Below are 8,042 nucleotides of genomic sequence, written 5' to 3'. Positions count from 1 at the left end.
ATATATATATTATATATATATATATATATATATATATATATATATATATATATATATATATATATATATATATGTCGTACCTAGTAGCCAGAACTCACTTCTCAGCCTACTATGCGAGGCCCGATTTGCCTAATAAGCCAAGTTTTACTGAATTAATATATTTTCTCTAATTTTTTTCTTATGAAATGATAAAGCTACCCATTTCATTATATATGAGGTCAATTTTTTTTATTGGAGTTAAAATTAACGTAGATATATGACCGAACCTAACCAACCCTACCTAACCTAACCTAACCTATCTCTATAGGTTAGGTTAGGTTAGGTAGCCGAAAACGTTAGGTTAGGTTAGGTTAGGTAGGTTAGGTTGTCGAAAAAAACATTAATTCATGAAAACTAGGCTTATTAGGCAAATCAGGCCTTGCATAGTAGGCTGAGAAGTGAGTTCTGGCTACTAGGTACGACATATATATATATATATATATATATATATATATATATATATATATATATATATATATATATATATATATATATATATATATATATATATATATATATATGTATATATATATATATATATATATATATATATATATATATATATATATATATATATATATATATATATGTCGTACCTAGTAGCCAGAACTCACTTCTCAGCCTACTATTCAAGGCCCGATTTGCCTAATAAGCCAAGTTTTCCTGAATTAATATATTTACTATAATTTTTTTCTTATGAAATGATAAAGCAACCCTTTTCTCTATGTATGAGGTCAATTTTTTTTTATTGGAGTTAAAATTAACGTAGATATATGACCGAACCTAACCAACCCTACCTAACCTAACCTAACCTATATTTATAGGTAAGGTTAGGTTAGGTAGCCAAAAAAAGCTAGGTTAGGTTAGGTTAGGTAGGTTAGGTAGACGAAAAAACATGAATTCATGAAAACTTGGCTTATTAGGCAAATCGGGCCTTGAATAGTAGGCTGAGAAGTGCGTTCTGGCTATTAGGTACGACATATATATATATATATATATGTCGTACCTAGTAGCCAGAACGCACTTTCTGGCCTACTATGCAAGGCTCGATTTGCCTAATAGGCCGAGTGATTTTCTTTATTTTCAATGAATCGTTTCCAATTAGTTTATTTGAATTAATATTATTATATTATATTAGGAACATAAATTATTGACTTAGTTGTGTTAGTTTAGGTTAGGTTAAGATAGGTTAGGTTAGGTTAGGTAGGGATGGTTAGGTTCGGTCATATATCTACATTAGTTTTAACTCAAATTTTAAAAAATTTACCTATACATAATGAAATGGACAGATTTATCATTTCATAAGAAAAAAACTAGAAAAATATATAAATTGAGGAAAACTTTGCCTATTAGGCAAATCGGCCCTTGCATAGTAGGCCGTGTGGGACATTTGGGGCTTGAATCTAATTATTTAAATATTAATATAGTAAAATGAATTACGAAGGACCACCCGCTTTTATAGTAAAGAGGGAAACTGAGAAAATATGATCATTAGAAAATTCCTAGATGAACCAGTAACTATGGATAAAATACTAGAGAATATGATCACTGAAATAATTAATGGGCTGTATAATTAAATGAATCAAAGCCTCAAACACCTACATTGGGGGGTTATTACTGGAACTCAGTACGTCCAGGAACTAGTGTGGTTCGTTCACCAGTCCAATGTATAATAATCTAATCCTATGAATACTTATGAAATCATTATCGTTATCATTAATGGGAACATAGATTATGATCATAAATAATAATGATCATAATAAACACATGATAATCCAATGAACAGAGTTCTGCATGTAAAAGAGTACAGATAATAAATTCGAGGAATACAAAAGGAATCTTAGCTTAATGACGATTCCTTAGAAGTTAGTCACGAAGCAACCTCTGATTCTCCTGGACTCGTCATGGAACACTGGGAGTTGATTAACATGGGAAATGGCAGCTCGGAGAATTCTTCACACACGCTGCAAAAACAATTGTTTCCAGTAGCAACAAATTAAACTACTGGATTTCTATGCTCAATAAATTAATATTAATGGTAAGAGAAAGATAATGACCTGTGATTTTTTGTTGTTATACGTCGTCACGACAAGCTACCCAGCTATAAACCCACCCCCGATCTGATGCATCAAATAAGGATAAGGTACTTAGTTAATATGGGCACTGTGTAAGTTAAGGCTTGCTGAAGGTCGCGTCCTAGGCTCTAGACTTGTCTATCCTAGATACTGACGCGCTCCACTGGCCGGTCACATGGAGTTACATAGAACCAAATTTAACAGGTTCCGTAAATGACACTGACACCAAGTGAAGGTATTGTCTGCAAGGTTCTTCACACCTCACAGTGGCGACTTTCTTCTGGAGATTTGATAGCGTCTACCCTGGTGGCTGGGTAATGGCGTCTCCTCGTGAGCACCACGTGAACAGGTCTGCTCGTGAGCGCTTCAACACGTGGACTGGCGTCCTCTCCGCCCCGCGTCCCGCGTTTGTTAACCAAATTATTTATTATGGATATTATCATTTCTCGCGTTTGTGCTTGAAATGCTCGGGTTAGGACGGGTTTATTATTTGGAAGAGTTAAATATTATTATTTGCCAGTTCTATGATAGTAAAGGAATAATGGAGAAGAATTAATGTCTTTCCAGGGCATTCACGCGTGACGTTAATTTTAGTACTAGATAACAGCTATAACTATAAACGCTCTATTTGGCTTTAGTTGGAGATCAGTTTATCTGTAATTAACTATCACACAGAACGCCGTTGATTATAGAGAATCGAATTCAATTCTCAGGCACATTGGATATAAATGTGTTTATTACAATGAAATCTGACGCAATACTGGCGTCGGGTGACGTAAGAATTCTAGCCTATTGTACAGATGTAATTATTAGTACATGCTAACTCTACGTTGGGTTAATTTTATCACTACAATGATTAGTAGAATTAGTAATAATTAATGAGAATACAACAGTGCTGTATTTAGTGTTGGAAATTTCCAACATAACTCCGGGGGGAGGATTCTAGGGTCGTAGTGTAATGTAGAGTACTGACCTATCCCGAAGTTGGTATTAATATTAGTATATTAGTATGTTAATATGTTAGTATGTTAGTACACACATAACAAATGTCCCGTATTTATCAAGGACTTACAAGAAACTTAAGTCTTGCTAATTTCATGTCAAATGAAACATGTTATTATGAATTACTTATAGCCTACATAATAATTAAAGTATTGCTCTTAGTTAAGAACTGTAATAGGCTTGTAGTTTCCCTTAGTGGATACATGTATTAAATATTGAAACATTAAATGATTAAGTTATCGGTAATCAGGAACCCTCTAAAGCTCACAATAAACTCAACAACTAGGGTCGCAGTGACATGTAATGGTGTATTACATAGCTGCTGAATCGTAGGCAAACTCAGAATAAGTTCCTAAGAACTGATAACACTATTGTATAATTATACAGTAAAGTATTATTAGTCATTTAAGATCAAGGAGACTATGACACTACAGTAAGGTCACTGTCTAGGGTCGCTGTGACTTGTAACTATTGAGTTACTAGACAATAACATCACGCAACATCATGATCACCCCAAATTCAAATGAGGAAATTGAATTTAATGTGCACTGCCGTGCAGTAGTCATTCTGACTGATGGTACAACTAATTTGCTAACTAGCTAAAATAATAGAAAAGTAGAGAACTGAAAAGTTTATTCATTAAAATCAAGGAAAATTCTGAGGCGACAGTGAGATTAGTAGCCTAGTCATTCTGACTTCTGAGCTAATTAAATGGCAGCTCATAGGCTTGACACTGTAAACAGGTTAGTACGGAATCAACTTTACATGAAATTGAGTTTATTAAATCAGTCTCTATGAGTATAGTCAACTGTAATTAACGGTGAGTACAGATTAGGCTAGTACTCAGCTGACACTACTAAAGTCCCTAAACCTACCTAAATAAATGGTTTGAATTTCTAACCTACCTAAGTAAGGGACTAAGCTAATTGTGAGCAAAAATGTACTCGAATTAACATTGTGAGCTGTATTGAGCTCATTAACAGGTCGAGCTATATTGAACACATGAACATGGTGAGCTATATTGAGCTCGTTAGCAGTGCTAACAGGGTGAGTTACAGTGAACTCGTCAACAGTGTTGACAGGGTGAGCTGCAGTGAGCTCGTTAGCAGTGCTAACAGGGTGAGTTACATTGAACTCGTCAACAGTGTTGACAGGGTGAGCTACAGTGAGCTCGTTAGCAGTGCTAACAGGGTGAGTTATATTGAACTCGTCAACAGTGTTGACAGGGTGAGCTCGTTAGCAGTGCTAACAGGGTGAGTTACAGTGAACTCGTCAACAGTGTTGACAGGGTGAGCTACAGTGAGCTCGTTAGCAGTGCTAACAGGGTGAGTTACAGTGAACTCGTCAACAGTGTTGACAGGGTGAGCTACAGTGAGCTCGTTAGCAGTGCTAACAGGGTGAGTTACAGTGAACTCGTCAACAGTGTTGACAGGGTGAGCTGCAGTGAGCTCGTTAGCAGTGCTAACAGGGTGAGTTACAGTGAACTTGTCAACAGTGTTGACAGGGTGAGCTACAGTGAGCATGGGGAACATTAAAGCGTTCGATTGTCATGGCGAGCAATATTAAGCTCGTACGCGCATGGGGAACAAGCACTCATATTATTACGTTAATTCTAAGGTGAGCTATATTAAGCTCATGAAGCATGTTAATTAACAATGCTGATGTTTAACGATAATGCATTAAACAAAGAGAAACCTAAGATTGCTGGAAATTAAATTACTGTTACGATTAATCCTATTCAAGATAATTTGTAACATTTTCCCAACCTAAACGTTTCATGGGTTATTAGTTCTCTGTAAATTCGCTTACGTATTGGTAAGTTTGCAAGTTTGTTCGTGCTGCGCTCCTACACTAATTAAGCAGAAACGAAAGAAAAAACAACTCAAACAAATTGATGCAAGTATTTATCACTAACTCTTAGTGCAGAAAACATGGTATTAAGAAGGTTTTCTTGGCAAACCTTTAAGCGCAAGTATAGTGGACCAGTGGTCCTAGTGAATTTGTAATTACTGGAGTTGCTTGATGACTTCATAGTATTACTAAATTCAGGAAATGCCAGTGGCATTGAGTGCTAGATTCTCTAGCCTAACATTATTAATTACCTAGGGAGTACTAGATTCTCTAGCCCAACATTACAATTTACCTAGGAAGACTGAGTGTGGTCAATTAGTACTTGTCGAGAATAATTCTAGGTCTGCAGTGAATTCAATGGCTTGGTCGCTGTGACTTGTACTTGTTTAAGTACGGACCATTGGTTTTCACTGAGAGCTATGAAACATCTCGGCGAGTATCAATTGCACTACATTCAATCTGAGTTTATTACTCAGCTGTGTTTCTCCTTTTAGCTTGCTGCTGGAGAATTGATTTACTGCTGACTAATTTATTATTGTTGGCAGGCTTAGGCTTGTTCACATTCAGAACTTTACCAGTAAGTAAGTAGCCACCTGCAGATTGGAGCATATTCATTCCCAATAGCGTAACATGTCCAGTTATGAACTGGTAATAGTAGTCGGCTCCTACTAGTACATCTACATTGTTAAGGCGGTCAGACATTAACTTGTTGTCAGCCAAATTAATTTCACGTTCCTGCAGGAAGTGGGCTGTGTACCCCAGACCCTTAATGTTTAAGTCTAAAGGTATTTGATCTACAACAATGGCTTGGACAGCCTTGGCATGACTACCTAGTCGTACACGCGGTTGAACTACTGAGTATTCATGGGTTCCTCGATTTATCATGGACCCTGACAAGTTTAATTTTACCTGTCCTATTGGTTGTAAATTAAGTGCCTCTGCTGCCCTTTGAGTAATGAAAGTTCTCTGGGAACCTTGATCAAATAGTCCACGTGTGGTGATCTTGGCTCCTCTGTTCTTCACTTGAAGTTGGGCAGTAGGCAAAGCAGCATCCACTTGAGATGCTTGTGAAGTTACGCTGTACACATCTCGCACCTTGCAGCACTGAACTGGTGTAGATTCTCTACGTCCTATTCTAGGATTGACATAATTTGTCCTAACTAATTTGCACAGTGCAGCATGATGCTTGCCCCTTCTACACCTATTGCAGGTGTTCAGTGGGGTTTCACAGCTATTGACATTATGTGATTTGAGACACCTAGTACATTTATGTAACTGTTTGAGTCGTCTGACTCTTGTGTCTCTGTTAGGATAATTGGTACATTTGTACAGAGAATGTTTTTGATTGCAAAACAAGCACATTCCCCATCCTACAGTTCGTTCAGGGGTTACCGGTTTAGGTAAAACAGTACTTGCAGGTTTTGATGGTTTTGCTGCTTGCATTTGCTTGTTATTTATTCTCTTGTGAGTACTTGGTGTACTCTGGGGAACCATTAACAGGCTCTTGGGAGTGCTCTTTGGACTATTAGGTCTCTTAGGAGCACCTGTGGAGTCATTGGGGGTGCTCTTTGGACTATTAGGTTTCTTAGGAGCACCTGTGGGGCTCTTAGGCCTTACTGATGAATCAGTGTTTGACTGATTGTTGTTACATTGATTATTAGCACCTTTGTTACCTAGTGACAGTGTCACTTTAGGAGTTTCTGGTAAGGAAACTGATGTAGGTACAGTTTTGGTGCATTCAGATTTAGCATTAATTGCCTGGTCTGCTGTATGATTGCTCATATTGCGCAAACCTGTAAATATATTCTGCATTGACAGGGTATTACCATTCTGGTATACATATAATTTATTAAATGTGTCACCAGACAATTTTCTCTGGATGATAATTTTAGTCATCCACTCAGTAGTTGGGTGATCCACCTCTTTACTGAAAGAATTTATCAGTGACTCAAGCTGGAAACTAAAGGCTTGTAAAGAGTCAACTGATTGTTCTGGTGAAGATAAATTTAATAATTGGTGCACAAGGTTTATAATAGTCTTCTCATTGTTAGCACTTACTTTAGAAGGCTGTTGGGAGTAATTGTGACCATTACTTGTGTTGCTTAAGCTTCTTGTTTAGCCTCAGCTTTGATTACAGCTTCGACTGCTGCTGCAGCATTAGCTTTATCATTTTCTGATTCAGATTCACTGATTATTGCAGCTTCACTTGTTTCATCTGCAGCTTCACTTGTTTCTCTGGGTTCTGGTGATAAGCTAGTTAATTCATTAGCCTTATGTATTGAACTTATAGAATCCAGGGAACATTGAGAAGATTGGTCTGAAAATTGGTCAGACTCTGTAAACAAATCATCACATGAAGCTGTATTAGATGAGAGGTTAGAAAATGAAGGTTGAACTTCAGTTGTGGATCCTGTGTAGTGATCAGTACTGATTAGAGGATTCTCCTCATCTTGAAGTAGCTCAAGTATTTCATCTGAGCTGAGTGTTAACTCGGGTATAGGTCTATTAATGATCTGATCTATCCACTCGGGAATATCTAGTCTCGCAAGCACCTTATCATATTGGTCTAACCTGGTTTGAACGCTACGTTCATAGTTATCAAGATCAGACTCTGTCAGACATAAGTCGTCTGTGACAGTATGATCGGCTTGGAGTAAATTCCTGTGGGACTCGATTACAGTCTTGATATAATCATATTTTTTGTTAGCGCTCTTTATGGAACTTGCTATTCTGTAGACGTAATCTGGGTCAGTTTCTACACAGTTGTCACATCTGATAAACTGTTTTCCTAGCTGAAGTTGAAGAGCTGTCAAGAATCTTGCATTCCTTTCTAAAGGATTCATTCTTGTGGTAAATTGAGCCTGATAGGGCTTATGTAGCTATTTGTATAGCTATGGTGTCTGCTCCTTGATGTAGAGCAGGTATAATTATTGACAGCCTGGTATTTTCTTGAGGCTGGTTGTAATTTACCTCATTTAGAGGTTAGCTACCTACCTAATAATAAGCAACTAAGATTTGAGTGGTACCTTGGTCTCACTACAGGTGTTCCTCAGCTTAGCTCTTCTAAATCAGCTT

Source organism: Procambarus clarkii, chromosome 42 (assembly GCF_040958095.1).
Source record: "Procambarus clarkii isolate CNS0578487 chromosome 42, FALCON_Pclarkii_2.0, whole genome shotgun sequence".
NCBI lineage: Eukaryota > Metazoa > Arthropoda > Malacostraca > Decapoda > Cambaridae > Procambarus > Procambarus clarkii.
This window is presented reverse-complemented; position numbering follows the sequence as displayed.